The sequence below is a fragment of the Hemitrygon akajei genome, chromosome 2 (genome assembly GCF_048418815.1).
Source record: "Hemitrygon akajei chromosome 2, sHemAka1.3, whole genome shotgun sequence".
Lineage (NCBI taxonomy): Eukaryota > Metazoa > Chordata > Chondrichthyes > Myliobatiformes > Dasyatidae > Hemitrygon > Hemitrygon akajei.
In genome coordinates, this window is record NC_133125.1 from 92,803,577 (window position 1) to 92,824,016 (window position 20,440).

Here is a 20,440-nt window from a genome sequence, read left to right on the forward strand (position 1 = left end):
ATCTTCTCCCGATCCACTCTATCAAAGTCATTCACCATTTGATGGGTGATTTCATTGAAACCTCTCTTTCTTCTGAACTATAGTGAATATACACCCAAGTCGATCAAACACTCTTCATATGACAGTCATTCAATCCTGGAATCATTTTTGAATCTCCTTCGACCCCCTCCAGTTTCAGCACATCTTTTTTTTTAAGATAAGGCACCCAAAACTGCTCACAATACTCCAAGTGAGGCTTCACTTATGCTTTATAAAATCTCAACATTACATCCTTGTTTTTATATTCTAGTCCTTTTGAAATAAATGCTAACATTGCATTAGCCTTCCCCACCGCAGACTCAATCTGCAAATTAACCTTTAGGGAACCCCGCATAGGGACTCTCAAGTCTCTCTGCACCTCAGATTTTTGTATTTTCTCTGCATTTAGCAAACAGTCAACCCATTCATTACCCATTACATGACCATACACTTCTCAGCATTGTAATAACATCTAGTTCCTCAAAACTACCTGCCCCTCCACTTATCTTCATATTATCTGCAAACTTTGCAACAAAGCTATCATCCAACATATAACGTTAAAAGAATTGGTCCCAACACAGATCCCTGTAGAACACCACTAGTCACGAAAAGCCAACCAGAAAATGTTCCCTTTATTCCCATTATTTGCTTCCTGCCAATCAGCCACTGCTTTATCTATGCCAGATCTTTCCTGTACTAGCATGCTTGAGGCAAAGGCCTACTCTGCTCTGTATCAATCAATCGATCAATAAATAAATAAAGAGACAAGAAAAGAGATCATATGCGGGTGAGGAGCCATGGTAAAATGAATAAAATGATATCCATGTTTGACCTTCTAGAATTCATTTTCCTAAGGGTGTAGTACAATATGGGTGACAGAGAGAGATGGAAAAATTTGCAAAAAGACAAAGACATTTTGTTTCTACTCAATAGGTTCCAACATGTTTTTACTTTTAAAATCTTGTATCTCTGTCAATGCTTATGGTACCAAACTGTATGTTATGATGGAACTCTTCAGAAATTGTAACGTTTCTTTCATAAACTCCACCTTCTTTGGACATTGAGGTTTGTAAAAGAAGGCAAATGAAGATGTGTCTATGTCTATCTGCTTCCCTTCCACAGCAAAAATGACACAACTACTTTTTCAAGAAGGGAACCAGGGATAATCCTGGAATCTATATATCAGCGAGTCTCATATCAGTGGTAGAGAAGTTACTGGAGAGAATTCTTCAAAATTATATATATCACCATTAGGAAAACTGTGACCTAATAAGGGAAAGCCTGCATGGCTTTGTGCGGGGCAAATTGTATTTCACTGACATGATAGAGATTTTTGACGAGGTGACAAGGGCGATTGATGAAGGGCTGTGGATGTTGTCTAGATCAATTTTAGTAAGGCGTTTAACAAGGTCCCTCATCGGAGGCTTATCCAGAAGATTAAGATGCATGGGATCAATGGTGAATTGGCCATTTGGATTCAGAACTAGCTTACCCATAGAAGACAGAGGTGGTGGTCAAAGGGATTTATTCTTGCTGGAGGTCTGTGATTAGTGGTGTTCCATGGGGATCTGTACTGGGACTTTTCCTGTTTGTGATGTACATAAATCACCTGGATGAAAATATAGATGGGTAGATTAATAAGTTTGATGATATAAAGATTGGCAGTGTTATGGATTATGTAGATGACTGGCAAAGAATACAGCAGAATATAGATCTGTTGCAGATATGGACGGAAAATACAGATATCATTTAAACCAGCCAAATGTGAAATATTGTACTTTGGTAGGTCAAAAGAAAAGACAGTACACTGTTAAGTGCAAGATCCTTAATAGTGCTGATGAGCAGAAGGATCTTGTAGTCCAAGTTCATAGCTCCCTGAAAATGGCTATGCAGTCTGATAGGGTGGTTAAGAAGGCATATGGTCCGCTTGCTTTTATTAGTCGAGGCATTGAATTCAAAAGTCAGGAAGTTGTGCTGCAGGAAGTTATATAAAGCTCTAGTTAGGCCACATCTGGAGTATTGCATACAGTTCTGGTTGCCCCATTATAGGAAGGATGTCAAGGTTTTGGCGAGGTTGCACAAGAGGTTTACCAGGACGCTGCCTGGATAAGAGGAAATGTGCTATAACAAGAAGTTGGACAAACTTGGGTTGTTTTCTCTGGAGTGGCAAAAGCTGAGGGGAGATCTAGTAGAGGTTTATAAGATAGAATTGACAGTCAGTATCTTTTTCCCGGGGTTGAAAAATCTAATACCAGAGGTTATACATTTAAGGTGAGAGGGGTAATTTTAAAGGAGATGTGAGGAACACGTTTTTTCTAATTTTTAAAAGAGAGTAGTAGGTGCCTGGAAGAATGCGCTGCCTGGGGTGGTGGGAGAGGCAGGTATATGAGAGACTTCTAAGGAACATTTAGATAGACTCATGAATGTGAGGAAAATGCAAGAATATGGGCTTTGTGTAAGCAGAAGAGATTAGTTTTGTTGGCCATGAAAATAAAGCACAAAAAGCTATAGATGGTGGAGTTCTGAAATAAAATGAGACAATCATGAAGATTTAAATCATGAAAGAATCAGAGTTAATCGTCTAGGTCAATGAAAGGTAATGACCTGAAATATCAATTCTGCATCCTGCTTTCAGATACTACCTGACATGTTGAATGCTTCATATTTTCCACTTCAATTTAGGATTATCATTGATTGTGGTACCTTGTAAAATGTTGCATTATGGAATGCTGCTGTTGATACTCAATAGGCAACAAGATTATCAAGCATTAGTTATCCATTTATGCCTTTGCGCATACATCATATTGGCCGAGAGGGTTATTAATCCCAATGCTGATACTCAAGTAGGTAGAGTGGAAAATTTGATGGCGGGGTGACCATGACTTTTATGAACAATGTCACTCACAGAATTAAGACTGTCTGCAACAATCCTCGAAGCAGATGTCAGATTGATTCATGTGTTGCCAAACTCCCATTGTCACAGCCAGGCAGACATGCCAAAGTTACCGGAGAAAATTGGTGGCTTGAAGGCAGGCACATGTAGTTCTGCTGCACAGCCTGCTGAGTTCCCTTCATGTTAGACAGTCCAACAATGAAAATTCAAATTAAAGAGATTAAAACTTAAAGCAATAATATTCTGCAGCATGCAGGTTGTTTGAAAATAAACTGGGCTCGTGAAAGAGAGCTGAAATCAAATAAGAAACATAGAACAACATCTACAGTTTATGCACAGATTTGAATATTCAATTTTTTCCTCACATTTCCTTTGCAATACAGGATGAGGTTTTTAGGTTCAATTACTCTACACTGCCACTCAGAGCAATTCCATTCCTCCAATTATTTCCCAAGTCATATATTCTTTTTTCACATGCCAGGCCTATCAACTCCCCACTGATTCTTTTCCACACACCTATACAAGAGATTACTTACAGTGGCCAATTGATTTACCAGTCAGTACTTCTTCTGAATGTGGAAGGAAACAAAACTGCATGTGGTTACAGGGAGAAAGTGAATACTCTGCACAGGCAGAACCAAAGGTTGGGCTCAAATCCCAGTCTGAAGCTGTGGGTTAGCAGGACGACCTGTCATGCCACAATGCCAGGTAAAATGTAGTTAACACATTCTTGGAACAGCAATTGATATGTAAACATTTGTCAAAAGACATTTGACGATGTACAGATTGCAGATTGGGAGCTGTGTTTCCCATCAAATAGGTGTAAAGCATTAGGAAGTATTCCAGATTACGTCTGTTTGAGGGGCATGGCCAATGCACAGTTTAACAGCTGATTGAATTGTATGGCTATTACTTTGACACTGCCTGTATCTGTACTTTCCCTAGTTGCTACTCATTTCAAAAATTCACAATGCAGTGACTTGAGTCAGATTCATTTATTACATGCACATGGAAACATACAGTGAAGTTGTCACAGCTGACTAGGTAACTTCTTCAGTTTTAACTTCCCTCATAATGAATAGTGGTGAACCCAATTGCAGAAACAAGTCAGGCAATATTAGAAGGAAAAAATCAGGAAGGCTTTACTAGATTCCTTAAGAGGGGAAGTACAGGGATAGGGTCTGAGAAACTCACAGGCAAAATCAAACTCCAAAAGACATTAACTCTAGTTTCCTACGAAGTCAAGGCTTCACTTACAAAAGATGATTCCAAGACTGAACAAAGAAACAAGAGGCAAAGAACTTTTATTGGGCTACAAACAAAGACACAGACGATAACCATGAACTAATAATTAGCCCAATCGGCGGATGAGCAGGATGGGTTTGGCCTTGTCATCTCTGCCTCCCTCTGGTGGCCAGTTCGAGGAGTGACAGGAATGTTTCAGTTATGTTAACAACTAACACTCCTAATGATATGCTGGCAGCAACCCACAAGTATCTCCAGCACCAACATAGCATGCCCACAATGCTTGGCAGAACAACACAGAATGCACCAAAACAGAATACAACAAGCAAAAAAACACAAGCAAAACAAACCCCTTTTCCACACTCCCTCCCGCCCACCCACACAGATAAATATTCCTCCAACTCTACAACAGACCTCTGGGCCTTCAGTCTCCAGCATTCGGATTTTGACATTTGTATATCTTTGGTATTGACCTCCGGACTAGAGAATCACAAAACACCAAATTCCAGACTCGAACTCCACTCTCACTGACTGACCCTCCTGCCTCCTTCTGCCTCCTGCTCACACGGACATCCAATCCTAGGACTCACTGACCTAGGATGATCAGGCATCCGTGTTTGAATGCCAGTGACATAGACAGATGCATGTCCTTGGAGTGAGGAGTGGAGGCCTAGAATCCGGATATCTTTCATTATGTTACTGGACCAAACATGAAGGGTGGAATGGGAGGCCTGACCTCCAACTTCCCCTGTTCCTAAACCGTAATCGGACTTCCTAACTCTCTCTGTGTCTCAAAACCATCTCCACGAACCAACAAAAACAATTAATTCTGAGCCACAATCTCGATGGAGACCGCAGCTTGGTGCCATCTTGACTGGAAATTGGGCTCAGTTGATGTTGAATTTCATTTGCTACATTTTGTCTAAACTGTACTTAATGCAAATATATCTTCCTTAAATTTGGAAATCAAAAATGTATGTGGTACTACAGATGAGACGTCACTAACGCCATGTAGAACTGCAGCAAAATTTCCAACCTCCTCCCATTTCAAACATCTTACAATAAAGAACACCATTGCATTGGCTTTGTTACTCACGTTCTGCATCTTTCTGTGCTTCATGTATAAAGACACTCAATTCTCTCTATGCCACAACATTCTATAATCTCATTCCATTTAAAAATAAATATTCTGCTTTTCTATTCTTCAAGGTAATGCATTTCTCCACAACACTGCCAAATTTTTGTCCACTCTAGTAACTTAATATTCTTTTTGCTTCCTGTAAGTTACTTCATACATATCTATCCATTCTCACAGAGCTGTAATTTGTCAAGTACTATTTTTCTATATTCAAACCATGCTGACTCTGTTATATTATAATTTCCCCTTTGTCCTGCTCCTACTCTCTCAATAATGGAAGTCAGCCTTTGTCTGATGACAGATATCAGGCAAAGTGGCCAGTTACTTCCTGCTTTCTGTATCCTTCCTTTCTCCTCTGGCAATTCCCTGACGTTATCAGTTTTCCAATCTATGAGGATCTTTCCAGAGTTAAGCAATTTGACAACCCAAGCACACATTATTTTTGCATCAATTATTTTGTGTTTTTCAAATTCACCTTTATGCCTTTGTAATTAATTTATACTTAAGACACCAACTGCAGATTTAAATTTCTGATTATATTCTTTAACAATGAGTTCATCAATTATTCCTGTCTCATGACACATGATCAGATTTATAATAGCCTGTTGCCCTTTGGTTTGACATCATTGACCCTTTTGCTTATGAAACCACCCCAAGTACACCATACAAACCTAATTTCTGGCAATTTGGTTTGTTAAATCCATATGAAAATGAAATTCACTCATGATTATGGTGATACTTCCCTTGCAAGTCTCCATTGCTATGAGGATTTACCAGCCAAGCTGAATCATTATAAAATCACAGTAAAATATGGCACAGAACAGGGTATTCGACCCATCTAGTCTATGGCGAACCATTTAAGCTGCCTACTCGCATCGACCTGTACCAGGACCATAGCCTCCATACCTCTACCATCCATGTACCTCTCCAAATTTCTCTTAAATGTTGAAATCACGCTCGCATGCACCACTTGCGCTGGCAGTTCGTTCCACTCTCATGACCCTCTAAGTGAAGAAGTTTCCCCTGATGTTCCTCTTAAACTTTTCACCTTTCACTCTTAACCCATGACCTCTAGTTGTAGTCCCACCCAACCTCAGTGGAAAAAGTCTGCTTACATTTACCCTGGTCTCATAATTTTGTGTACCTCTATCAAATCTGCCCTCAATCTTTTATGTTCCAAGGAATAAAGTCCTAACCTATTTAATCTTTCCTTATAACTCAAACCACGTTCTTTGAGCCCTCCTGATTTCTTACTTTAAGTGTTTTCTTGCATTTCTTATGCTCCACAGCACTTCATTTGTTCCTACCTGCCCATACCTGCTATGCACCTTCTTATTTTTCCTACCAGGGCCTCAACATGTCTTGAAAACCAAGTTTCCATATCTTGGTCTTTTGTGCCAGTTTAATTTCTAACATCAAACTTGATCCTGCCTTTCATTTTCAGAACTGCTGCAGCACTTTCTCATTTCTGCCTATGTCAATCAAACCAGAACACTTGTTTATCACACTGGTCACCTGGCACCTATTTCTTTGTGATAATTGAGATCATACCCATTTTTTTTTATTTGGGCATTAATTTTCTACTAAATAGTGTGCTTTCAGAGGTAGGTAGGTTCTTGATTAGAAAGGGTGTCAAAGGTTACAGGGAGAAGACAGGAGAATGAGGTTGAAAGATATAATAAATCAGCCACAATAGAATAATGGAGCAGATTTGATGGGCCAAACAGCCTAATTTGACTCCTATATCTATGGTTTTATAGGTATTCCTGTTACAGACATCGTCCCATGTATTGAAAACTTCATTCAGAACAATCTCTGATTCTGCATATAAGATAAAAATTTCTGCAGTGCATTGCTTAGGACTAGCCTCACTACACTTCATTAAATAAAAATATACCAATGCAAGCATTTGATTTGTCACTGAAGTAAGATTTCACAAGGACTTTGCAGAAGGCAAGCAATGGTATTTCAATTACATGATTTAATTGCACCTAAAATGTAGTTGAACTTCTCTTGCATTGCACTGAGGCAAATGCACTCATAACAGATTGATTAGACACCAAGCACACAGCAAAGCAGTTTACTTACATTGTTGAACATGACATATGTATTCAAATTCTACAGATTTCCTTTGCGCTCAAGGCACCTGCTATTAATCTAGGGGTTCAAAAGAATTAGAACGTAGAACATAGAATAGTACAGCACATCACAGGCCCTTCAGCCCACAATGTTGTGCCGACCCTCAAACCCTGCCTCCCATATAACCCCCACCTTAAATTCCTCCATATACCTGTCTAGTAGTCTCTTAAATTTCACTAGTGTATCTGCCTCCACCACTGACTCAGGCAGTCCATTCCACGCACCAACCACTCTCTGAGTGAAAAACCTTCCTCTAATATCCTCCTTGAACTTTCCTCCCTTTACCTTAAAGCCATGTCCTCTTGTACTGAGCAGTGGTGCCCTGGGGAAGAGGCGCTGGCTGTCCACTCTGTCTATTCCTCTTAATATCTTATACACCTCTATCATGTCTCCTCTCATCCTCCTTCTCTCCAAAGGGTAAAGCCCTAGCTCCCTTAATCTCTGATCATAATCCATACTCTCTAAACCAGGCAGCATCCTGGTAAATCTCCTCTGTACCCTTTCCAATGCTACCACATCCTTCTTATACTGAGGAGACCAAAACTGGACACAGTACTCCAAGTGTGGCCGAACCGGATTTTTATCGAGCTGCATCATTACCTTACGACTCTTAAACTCCATCCCTCGACTTATGAAAGCTAACACCCCATAAGCTTTCTATGTACCTGTGAGGCAACTTTCAGGGATCTGTGGACATGTACCCCCAGATCCCTCTGCTCCTCCACACTACCAAGTATCCTGCCATTTACTTTGTACTCTGCCTTGGAGTTTGTCCTTCCAAAGTGTACCACCTCACACTTCTCCGGGTTGAACTCCATCTGCCACTTCTCAGCCCACTTCTGCATCCTATCAATGTCTCTCTGCAATCTTCGACAATCCTCTACACTATCCACAACACCACCAACCTTTGTGTCATCTGCAAACTTGCCAACCCACCCTTCTACCTCCTCATCCAGGTCGTTAATAAAAATCACAAAAAGTAGAGGTCCCAGAACAGATCCTTCTGTGACACCACTAGTCACAACCCTCCAATCTGAATGTACTCCCTCCACCACAACCCTCTGCCTTCTGCAGGCAAGCCAATTCTGAATCCACCTGGCCAAACTTCCCTGGATCCCATGCCTTCTGACTTTCTGAATAAGCCTACCATGTGGAACCTTGTCAAATGCCTTACTAAAATCCATGTAGATCACATCCACTGCACTACCCTCATCTACATGCCTGGTCACCTCCTCAAAGAACTCTATCAGGCTTGTTAGGCACGATCTGCCCTTCACAAAACCATGCTGACTGTCCCTGATCAGACCATGATTCTCTAAATGCCCATAGATCCTATCTCTAAGAATCTTTTCCAACAGCTTTCCCACCACAGACGTGAGGCTCACTGGTCTATAATTACTTGGACTATCCCTACTACCTTTTTTGAACAAGGGGACAACATTTGCCTCCCTCCAATCCTCCGGTACCATTCCCATGGACAATGAGGACATAAAGATCCTAGCCAGAGGTTCAGCAATCTCTTCCCTTGCCTCGTGGAGCAGCCTGGGGAATATTCTGTCAGACCCCGGGGACCTATCTGTCCTAATGTATTTTAACAACTCCAACACCTCCTCTCCCTTGATATCAACATGCTCCAGAACATCAACCTCACTCATATTGTCCTCACTGTCATCAAGTTCCCTCTCAGAGGTGAATACCAAAGAGAAGTATTCATTGAGGACCTCGCTCACTTCCACAGCCTCCAGGCACATATTCCCACTTTCATCTCTAATCGGTCCTACCTTCACTCCTGTCATCCTTTTGTTCTTCACATAATTGAAGAATTCCTTGGGGTTTTCCTTTACCCTACTCACCAAGGCCTTCTCATGCCCCCTTCTTGCTCTTCTCAGCCCCTTCTGAAGTTCCTTTCTTGCTAACCTATATTCCTCAATAGAACCATCTGATCCTTGCTTCCTAAACCTCATGTATGCTGCCTTTTTCTACCTGACTAGATTTTCCACTTCACTTGTCACCCATGGTTCCTTCACCCTACCATTCTTTATCTTTCTCACCGGGACAAATTTATCCCTAACATCCTGCAAGAGATCCTTAAACATCGACCACAAGTCCATAGTACATTTCCCTGCAAAAACATCATCCCAATTCACACCTGCAAGTTCTAGCCTTATAGCCTCATAATTTACCCTTCCCCAATTAAAAATGTTACTGTCCTCTCTGATGCTATCCTTTTCCATGATAATGTTAAAGGACAGGGAGCGGTGAACACTGTCCCCCAGATGCTCACCCACTGACAGATCTGTGACCTGACCCAGTTTGTTACCTAATACTAGATCTAGTCTGGCATTCCCCCTAGTCAGCCTGTCAACATACTGTGTCAGGAATCCATCCTGGATACACTTAACAAACTCTGCCCCATCTAAAACCTTGGAACTAATCAAGTGCCAATCAATATTAGGGAAGTTAAAGTCACCCATAATAACAACCCGTGTAAAATCTGCCTCCCAATCTGCTCCTCGGTATCTCTGCTACTACCAGGGGGCCTATAATTAACTAAGAGAATCTTTATTCAGTTTTTGTTTTCTTAATCAGGATTCCCAGCCATAGTCATTTGAACTGCAAAGGTTCTTCTGCTAACCAACTAGCAAAAATTAATTTGGACCAGTTGCAAAATTCAAAATGACCTCTGGAAATGACTGTAGCCCTTCATCAGCAATCCATTTATGTTAACAGGGGAAAAAATCCCATCAAGTGGCCACAATTAAAGTGGCTGCTAGGAAGTTTTATGCACTGGAGAGAAAAATGAATATTCTAAGTCTTCAGTGTCTAAGTACATCATACTTCTTAATGAAAGGTGTGTTATGAGAATGAGATTCAAAAATGTTACTGCAGGTGCAATTCCAAGTTGGTTAGAAAGTCTTGTCGTTAAGTATGTACCAGAGACAAGACACATCAAAAATGAAGGTATTATATCCAGGCATTCTTTCTTTCTTTCTTTTTTTCTCTCTTTTTTTTCTCCTTCTACAGGAAAATGTTAGGGGGGAGGGGTTAAGGGGAGGGGGGAAGGGTTGATTTTTTTTTTCCTTCTGTAACCATTTGAACAATAAAAAAATGGAGATATTGACTTTATGCAGGAATCACTCCAGGTAAATTGTTGATATTTGAAAATGCCAGAATATTCCAAATGGAACAGGTACAATATCTCAGAAGCTTCTTAGTAATGGATTATTGCAATGGGTGAATAGGACAGGTATAAGGATGGATAGAAGAGATAAAACAATGAGATATAACATTATTTTGTAATGAATAAAACCAGTGAATGCACATGCTTACTGGAGTCAGTAAGACAATGGGAATTCTCTTCTGTTCCTCCTGTCAGCAATTTTAAATTCCTCAGTGTTATTATTTCAGAGGACCTGTCCATTAAGAAATTGCAAATATTTGGCATAACATCTAAAACTTTGAAAAAGTTTGACAGAAGTGTAGTGGAGAGTATATTGACTGGTTGCATCACAGTCTGGTCTGGAAATACCAATACCTTGAATGGAAAATCCTACAAAAAGTAATGTATTCGGCCCAGTCCATCACAAATAAAGCCATCCCATAAAAAATGTCCTTGAAGTGTCCTTGAGGATCTGTCCGTGAGCAGATCTACACAGAGCTCTGTCACAGGAAAGCAGCATCCATCATCAAGGACCCCACCACCCAGGACATGTTCTCTTCTCACTGCTGCCATGAGGAAAAAGGTGTAGGAGCCACAAGACTCACACTACCAGGTTCAGGAACAGTTATTATCCTTCAACTGTCAGACTCTTGAACCAAAGGGGATGACTTCACTCGGCTTCACCTGCTCCATCATTGAAATATTCCCACAATGTATGGACTCACTTTCAAGGACACTTCATCTCATATTCTTTCTATTTTTTTTTGTATTTGCAGCTTGTTGTTTATTGCTCATTGGTTAAACAGGCAGTTGATGCGGTCTTTCATTAATTCTATTATGGTTATTATTCTATTATGGATTAAATATGTCCCGAAGAAAATGAATCTCAGGATTGTACATGGTGACATATATGTACTTTGGCAATAAATTTACTTTGAACTTTTAAGGAAGGGTTTACAGAGAGTGCCGAACCTGTGTTTGCCACATGTATAAGTAATAGCAGCAAGTTTTCCATGGGAGGATTGTTGAAGTGAAGACAGTGTGTTTCTCTACAGCACTAAATAATGACAAGGCAAGAACAATATATTCCTGTTGATGATCATGAGGTCTTTTCAACTTGATTGGCTTTAAGCAGATAAGAGTATGTTTGTGCAATGGATGAAAATATTGTAAGATGTACTTTTGTCTCCGATTATGCATAAAAATGTCAGTATCTGTACAACTGGGGAGAAAGCATGAACAATTGTTTCCCATTTTCAAGTGTAAGTTCAATTGAAATAAACAAGCTCTGTTCAACCGGAATAATGGACAATGTGAGTGACTCATTTCACACCACAGTATCGGGATTATGGGAGAAGTATGTAAATATCGATCTATAGTAGATAATCCTACATTCCTAGGGGAGTCCAGGTTCCTAACCTAGAGCAACACTTTAAACATTGCAATAAACTGGACCCAGTCTATTGAATAGAATTACTTATTCTCAGGTGATTCCATTTCTCAGGAACAATGTCCTCCCTCCAATTCTCCTACTATCACACCTAGTGTAGAGATCACATTTTCCTCCCACTATTTTAATGAAAAGTAGGCATAAACCTTAAAAGCAGATGTATTCATGCTTTCATTGGGACCACAAGGAAAAACAATCATCGTCATCATTATGACGTAAGTGATCATGGTCTTTTATGTGTCTTTAATCTGAGAAGTTCTAATAGGCTCTTCAAAATTTTTCCCTGTTCATCCCTTGATGCAACTCATAAACATCATGCACTGCTGACCACAACTGTTTCATTCATCAATTTTTTCTGAGAGTGCAAGATGGTTGAGCTTCATTTTTCGCAGTACAGTGCCTATAAAAAGAATTACCACTCCCTGAAAGTTTTCTCTACAAGGTGATCTAAATTAATTAAAAAATATAAAACACAAAATAATTGATTGCATAAGTATTCACCCCCTTCAAGTCAGTATTTAGTAGATGCATCTTTGGCAGCAATTACAGTCTTGAGTCTGTGTGGATAGGTCTCCATCAGCTTTGCACATCTGCACACTGCAATTTTTCCCCATTCTTCTTTACAAAACTGCTCAAGCTCTGTCAAATCACATCGGGATTGTGAGGGAACAGCTCTTTTCCATTCCAGCCACAAATTCTCAATTGGATTGACATCTGGACTCTGACTTGGCCACTCCAAGACATAAATTTTGTTGTCTTTAAGCCATTCCGGTGTAGCTTTGGCTTAATACTTGCAGTTACTGTCTTGATGGAAAACAAATCTTCTCCCAAGTTGCAGTTCTGTTGCAAACTGCATTAGGATTTCCCTGTATTTTGCTGCATTCATTTTACCCCCTACCTTCACAAGCCTTCCACGATTTGCTGCAGTGAAGCATCTCCACAGCATGCCTCACAGTAGGGATGGTGTGCTTTTGATGATGTGCAGTGTTTGGCTTACACTAAACATAGCGTTTAGTCTGATGGCCAAAAAGCTTTGTTTTCATCAGACCATAGATCCTTCTTTCAGCTGGCTTCAGAGTCTCCCTTATGCCTTCTGGTAAACTCTAGCATAGATTTCATCTGTGTTTTTTTTCCAACAGTGGTTTTCCCTTTGCCACTCTCCCATAAAGCTGAGACGGTGAAGCACCCAGGCTAAAGTTGTTGTATGTGCAATACCTCGCATCTCTGCCACTAAAGCTTGTAACTCTTCCAGAGTTGTCATAGGTCTCTTGCTGGCCTCCCTCACTAGTCACCTTCTTGCGCGGTCACTGAGCTTTTGTGGACGGCCTGTACTAGGCATATTTACTCCTGTGATACATTTTTTTCCATTTCTTGATGATTCGCTTAACTGTACTCCAAGGGGTATTCATTGACTTGGAAACTTTCTTGTATCCTGACTTGTGCTTTTCAATAACATTTTTGTGGAGTTGCTTGGAGTGTTTTTTCATATTTATGATGTAGTTTTTGCCAGGATACTGACTTATCAACAGGAGGTCCTTCCAGATACAAGCGTGTTTTTACTACAATCAATTGAAACACCTTGACTGCGCACAGACGATCTCCATTTAACTAATTATGTGACTTCTAAAACCAATTCGCTGCACCAGTGACAATTTGATGTGTCACATTAAAGGGGGTGAATGCTTAAGCAGTCAATTATTTTGTGTTTCATATTTGTAAGCAATATAGATAACTTTGTAGAGATCTGTTTTCACTTTGACATGAAAGAGTCTTTTTCTGTTGATTAGTGTCAAAAAGCCAAATTAAATCCATTGTGATTCAATGTTGTAAAATAATGAAACATGAAAACTTTCAAGTGGGTGAATACTTTTTATAGGCACTGTATATGTCCCAGAAATTCCAGCTGCAGATTCCTGATTGATTTCAACTCTCTTCTTATGCCAGATTTTCACACTTCCTCATTTGTTACTCTGTCCTTCCACAATATTTTCATTATTCTTCTCAAAAACCTCATTTCTGCAGATTGTCCTCTCTATCTCTATTCTCCTACATTTCTTTAGTAGTTTGCTCAAACACTCAAATGTGCATTTAGCAACCCCAACCCTTCTTGTAATTTCACCAACAACCCGTCCCTAAGTAATTGACGTTTCATGTTTGTTTAATCGTTCAGTCCACATTTTTGTTTTTCATCTTCTTTGTGACAACCATATATTTGGTCTTCTTGCAGTTGATGGTCAATTCTCTCTTTGCACTTCCTTCAGTGACTTTATCTAGTAGTTCTTGAAGCTTCTCTTTAGAAGTAGCTATCAGCACTGCATCATCTTCATATCATTGGTTGTTCCAATTGTATCTACTAATTTCCATGCCTGGAATACTGCTAATTTCTCTTAAAATCATCTCGCTATAAGGTTGAATACATCGGTGGAGAAAATACAACCCTATCTGACTCCCCTCTTAATCTGGACAAAATCACTTATGCCTTTTCAACACTCATTCCTGCTCTTTGTTCCCAAAACAAAAGTCTGATGATTCTGATATCTTTCCCATCAATGTCCAAGTCCTGAAGGAAAGTCGTAAAGGGTATTCTGAGTAAATGATTGGAGACTTCAGTGATTCAGATGCAGTGGGATTTTGGTGTCTGAGTAAAGATTTGTATGCAGGAACTATTACAGATGGAAACCAGAAGATAATTATTGTTTGTTTCTAGAGGAGTTAGCAAAGAAGTAGATAAATTATAATTCAACTATACAGAGTAACATTGAACCATATTTGGTGTACTGGATACAATACCAGACTCCTTAATTAAGGAAGGATGTTAACTTATTGGAAGTATTTCAGGACAGTTTACTAAGTGTAGTTACCTTACAATTGAATGGTGTGCTGGTTAGGCTTGTGTCTGCTACAGTCAGAGGGAACAAACAAAACATTTACGATCCTCAGCAGCCTTTATAAGTGTAACACAGGTTAATTAAACCCAAATATGTAATGTTAGAAAGCTCCACCTGTGGAAGGATGAAAACAAGGTTTATTGATTTTTTTTAAAAAGAGAAAACTTGGGGGAAAAAAAGCTATGTGAGAACAAGATATGGTTGATGCAGGTACGGTCAAGCGATAGAAATGAGGCAAACAATTAGAAACTAAAGATATAAACTCTTAAAAAGTGGAATTAGTAGTGAGCATCTCTACCCTACTTACTTGAAAACCTCAGGGTGAAATGCCTGGAGGAGAGATGATATCAATAAAATTTCTATTGTAGCTACAGCTATAACAAACAGCAGCCATAGTGGGACAGTATTGGCAAAATAGTGTTCAAAATCTCTACAATGTAATTAGGAATTATTTCTGTTAAATCTTACCAAGGGATGTGGTGAGTTAAAACACTTTTATTGTTCCTTTTACAATTTTACAATTTTCTTTTAGAATTTTACTGAGTGTATAATTTGTGTGTGAAATATTTTGAGTAGTGTAGTAACTGAGAAATGTTTGGAAATGACAATGTGATATTGAGTTAATCTGAATTGAATTGACTTTATTTCTTACATCTTTCACATACATGAGGAGTAAAATCTTTACAGTATATCCCCATCTAAATGTACAATCATAGTAATATATAATAATTTATAATAAATAGAACAGTCAATGTAACATAGAAATACACTCAAATCAGCGTGAGTTAATCAGTCTGATGGCCTGGAGGAAGGAGCCTATTGGTCCTGACTTTTATGCTGCAGTACCATTTCCTGGATGGTAGCAGCTGGAATAGGTTGTGGTTGGAGTGAATCAGGTTCCCAATGACCTTATGGGCCTTTTTTACACACCTGTACTTGTAAATGTCCTGAATCATGGGAAGTTCACAACTATAGATATGTAGAATCCTATGATTAAGGGAGGTACAGTTCCCATACCAGGCAATGATGCAGCCGGTTAGGATGCTCTCAATTGTGCCCCTGTAGAAAGTTCTTAGGATTTGGGGCCCATACCAAACTTTCTCAACCATCTGAGGTGTAAGAGGGGCTGTTGTGCCTTTTTCACCACACAGCTGGTGTGTACAGACCACGTGAGGTCCCCAGTGATGCTGATGCCAAGGAACTTAAAGCTGTTCACCCTCTTAACCCCAGATCCACTGATGTCAATAGGGGTTAGCCCATCTCCATTCCTCTTTATAATCCACAACCAGCTCCTTTGTTTTTGCGACACTGAGGGAGAGGTTGTTTCCTTGATACCACTGTGTCAGAGAGATGACTTCTTCCCTATAGGCCATCTCGTTATTGTTTGAGATTAGGCCAATCAATGTAGTGTCGTCAGCAAATTTAATTAGCAGATTAGAGCTGTGGGTGGCGGCACAGTCATGCGTATACAGGGAGTAAAGGAGGGAATTTAGTACACAGAAACAGAAAATAGAATGCAGATAAGTACTTACGGGTTATATAGAGGACAGGTTGTTTTTTGTATTGTGAAGTATTGTGACCCACTATTTCATCCTACAAACCAAGAAACAGGATGGCAAGTCACCCAAGATTGAAGAACCAGCATGGGAACAAAAAGTTTCAAGATGTAGAGGATTTATTGCGGTTGGATGAATAAGTTTATTTTTCATTCGCAGGATCTGAATTTGATTTTCTGTAAGAACTGATTATTTTTGCAAAGACTTCGATAAGTTACTGAATGAGATACTTTGTTTACAGGTTCTGATATTGGAGAATTGTCATGAGCGGAGTTTATTTGTAAAGCTTTAAACAGGTAATAACACTAGATCTAATTAGTTAGAGAAATAAAAGTTATTGTAATGAATCTCACTGATTCTAACTAGAAAGAAATTTGATTTTCATTTGATATCTGAGATTTACAAACTAGACTGAATGTTCCAATTTTGTATTGTTCTTACTCATAAAAATTTTGTGTACAGTCAGCCCTCCTTATCCGTGGGTTCCACATGCGTGGATTCAACCAACCGCGGATCAGGAAAACCTGGAAGTTCTCTCTCCAGCACTTGTTGTTTGAGCAGGTACGACTTTTTTTCTTGTTACTATTCCCTAAACAATACAGAATAACAACTATTTACATAGCATTTACATTGTATTAGGTATTATAAGTAATCTAGAGATAATTTAAAGTATACGGGAGGATGTGCATAGGTTACCGCGGATTGGGAATCAAAAAAAAAAATGAAAATTCTCTAAGTCGGAACAGGTACATCCAGTATTTAGCATCAGTTAGTCAAATGTTTGTCTTAGTATATAGTATATATTTTACCTTTCTATGCATATAAAACACTTAAGAAACGTATGTATTTCAATAATTAAACCATTGCGTTGCTTAGTAATAATTGTAGCTTTCATTGGGGCAGGGCCTTCACACGCTTCATTATTCTCACTTCATCCTTTAAAATTATTCCGATCGTTGACCGACTGTAGCCTAATGCTTTTCCAATGATGGATGATGTTTCACCTCTTTCCAAACGCTTTATTATTTCCACTTTATTTTCAATCGGAATAGAAACACCGCGGGCGGCGGGTCCCGAGCTCCGCCAGGTTCTAAAGTCCACCACACTGAGACAGGTTAAATAAGCTCCGGAGCTCTGCCGGGTCCTAAATTCCACCGACTTGAGCATCCGTGTTTTTTGGTATCCGTGGGGGGTCCGGAACCAATCCCCCACGGATAAGGAGGGCTGACTGTATTGCTATTTTTATGAACAAACTTACCTCTACAAGTGTGTGTTTTCTATTTTCTGCCTCCTTCCAATACCTAGAGTTTCTGTGGCCTACTATCACCTAGTGCAGTACAGTCGGCCCTTCTTATCCATAGATTCAACCAACCACAGATCGGGTAAACCCAGAAGTTCTCTCTCCAGCACTCATTATTTGAGCATGTACAGACTATTTTTTCTTGTCATTATTCCCTAAACAATACAGTATAACAACTATTTACATAGCATTTACATTGTATTGGGTATTATAAGTACTGCAATCTAGAAATGACTTAAAAGTACAGGCAGTCCCTGGGTTATGAATGAGTTCTGTTCCTGTGTCCTTCTTTAAGTTGGATTTGAAGTCGGAACAGGTACATCCAGTATTATTTAGTGTCAGTTAGTCAAACGTTTTCTTAGTATATAGTACATATTTTACCTTTCTATGCATATAAAACACTTAAGAAACATACGTATTCGAATAATTAAACCACTGCGTTGTTTAGTAATAATTGTAACTTCCATCGGGGCAGTACCTTTCACATTCTCCATTAAAATTGTTCTGATCGTTGACCGACTGTAGCCTGACACTTTTCCAATGACTGATGGCGTTTCACCTCTTTTCGATCGCGTTATTACTTCCACCTTATTTTCAATCGCGATTGTAATTATTTTTGTGAACAGAAACACAAAGACCACCGCACTGATGCATGTTAAATAAGGGACTTAAGCATCTGCGAATTTTGGTATCCATGGGGGGTCCCGGAACCAATCCCCCATTGATAAGGAGGGTCAACTATACTATGTAATTTGATTTTCCCATAAAGAGTGCTGCAACCAGTCACGTGAGACAAGACTACACACGTGTTACATAAGGCTCTCACAGAGTGGGTATTTCCTTGGGAGAAAATGAGACAACACTTTTTTTCAAAATAATGAATTCACACATTTTAAACAAAAATGAGTCAAAATGTTTTCTCTTAGAGGATTGCAAATTTTGGAACTCTCTCCTTCAAAGGTCAGTAGAAACAATACTTACTTTTAAGTCAAATATTAGAGGTAGATGGAAATGTGGAGTTGAGGTTACATCCATAATGACCATGATATTATTAAAAAATGGAATAGAAAAAGTCTTCCTGAAGACTTCAGGACCTTTTCCTTGAAGGTCCATTATCAATTCCTTGGTTTTGTTGTTGAGTGTAAGATTGTTGCAAAACAATCAAATGGTGCTGATGACACATAGCAATGCTTTGTGGGCAGCTTACAAAACTTCTAAATATACTTCTTCTGAACTACTCTCATGGCAATCTGCAGCCTTTAATTTCCTTTTAAGTAATGTACTTTTGAACCATCTCAGCAAATTAGCATTTTCGCAATCTTCTGAAGGACTCAGCAGACTTAACTCTCAGGAATGCAGGTAGGGCACCTTTAAGCAGAAAAAGAGGAGGGACAGGAAGGCTTCAAGCTTGATTAAAATGTTGAGCTGTAAAACATCCTCTGCCCTGCATCTTATTAGTAAATATACAGTCACTAGAGAAGAAAATTGAGGATCCAAGGACAAAATTGCTGTCTCAGAGAGAAATGAGGAATTGCTGTATTCCCTGCTTTATGGCAACGTGACTCACTCCGGACAAGCCAGATTTGTTGTTAAGACCTGAGGGATTCTCAATCCACCAAATGGATTGAAGGTGATTTGAAGGTGGCAAAAAGGTGGACTGGGTCTGCGTTTCATGATAAATTCTTCATGGTGCTCGGAAGTAGTGGTCTTGTCGCACTCTTGTTTCCTCAACATGGTGCACCTAACCTTCATGGATGCCACCTCACTTGCTGTGTTCTTCCAGAATTTTGAGTGTATTGCACAAGGATGGTATTCCAATATACACTGAGGCTTAAACAGTTGCCAACAAGCTGTAACCTGTGGAACTGGGAGATAATCTGTCAGCTGTATTCACCACCCCGAAGGATAAAGGTGACTGAATAGGTCATTTCCAGTTGGGCTTCTTTTTGCAGTGACTGTTAATAAGGTAGAATTAAGTCTTAGGAGAGGTGATTAGGAAGTTTGGAAGTTATTTATTTATCTGAAAATACAGCACGGAACAGGCCCTTCCAGCCTAAGGAGCCATACTGCCCAAATTAACCCTATCCTAAATGGGTCAATTTACAAAGACCAATTAGCCTACTTAACCTGTACTTCTTTGGACTATGGGAGGAAACTGGAGCCCCCAGAGGAAACCCATGCATTCACAGGGAGAACATATGGACTCCTTACAGGGGATGCCAGAATTGAACTCTGAACTGCAATGCCCAGAGCTGTAACAGTGTCACCCTAACTACCACACTACTGTGGCACCTGAGATGACATGGAAATTGGCCTTGTACTTGAGGGTGAAGTGCAGGGCTTTGGCAGAGTATATCAATGAAAAAGACAGGGAAGGGAATATATAATAAATGGAAGAGTATTTAGTAGAATAGAGAAGCAAAGGTTCCATGAAGGTTATGATCATGTATCTTGACCTTTGTGCTGCATGTACTACTTTTTGTTGGATTTTCCATTCAAATGTGTGGTGTGGTATTTATCTTAATATGATAAATAATCTTATTTCTTTATCGAGATACACTGTGGAATAAGATCTTCTGGCCCTTTCGGTTGCACTACCCCGCAAGCCCCAATTTAACCCTAGCTTAATCATGTGAGGATATACAATGATGAA

General features: G+C 39.5%; 1 protein-coding gene across 1 annotated transcript in view; it reads right to left on the minus strand.

The window, feature by feature from the left end:
* Positions 1-20,440, minus strand: part of LOC140714547 (low-density lipoprotein receptor-related protein 1-like) — a 1,940,354-nt gene that overhangs the window by 445,127 nt on the left and 1,474,787 nt on the right. The window lies entirely within an intron of this gene.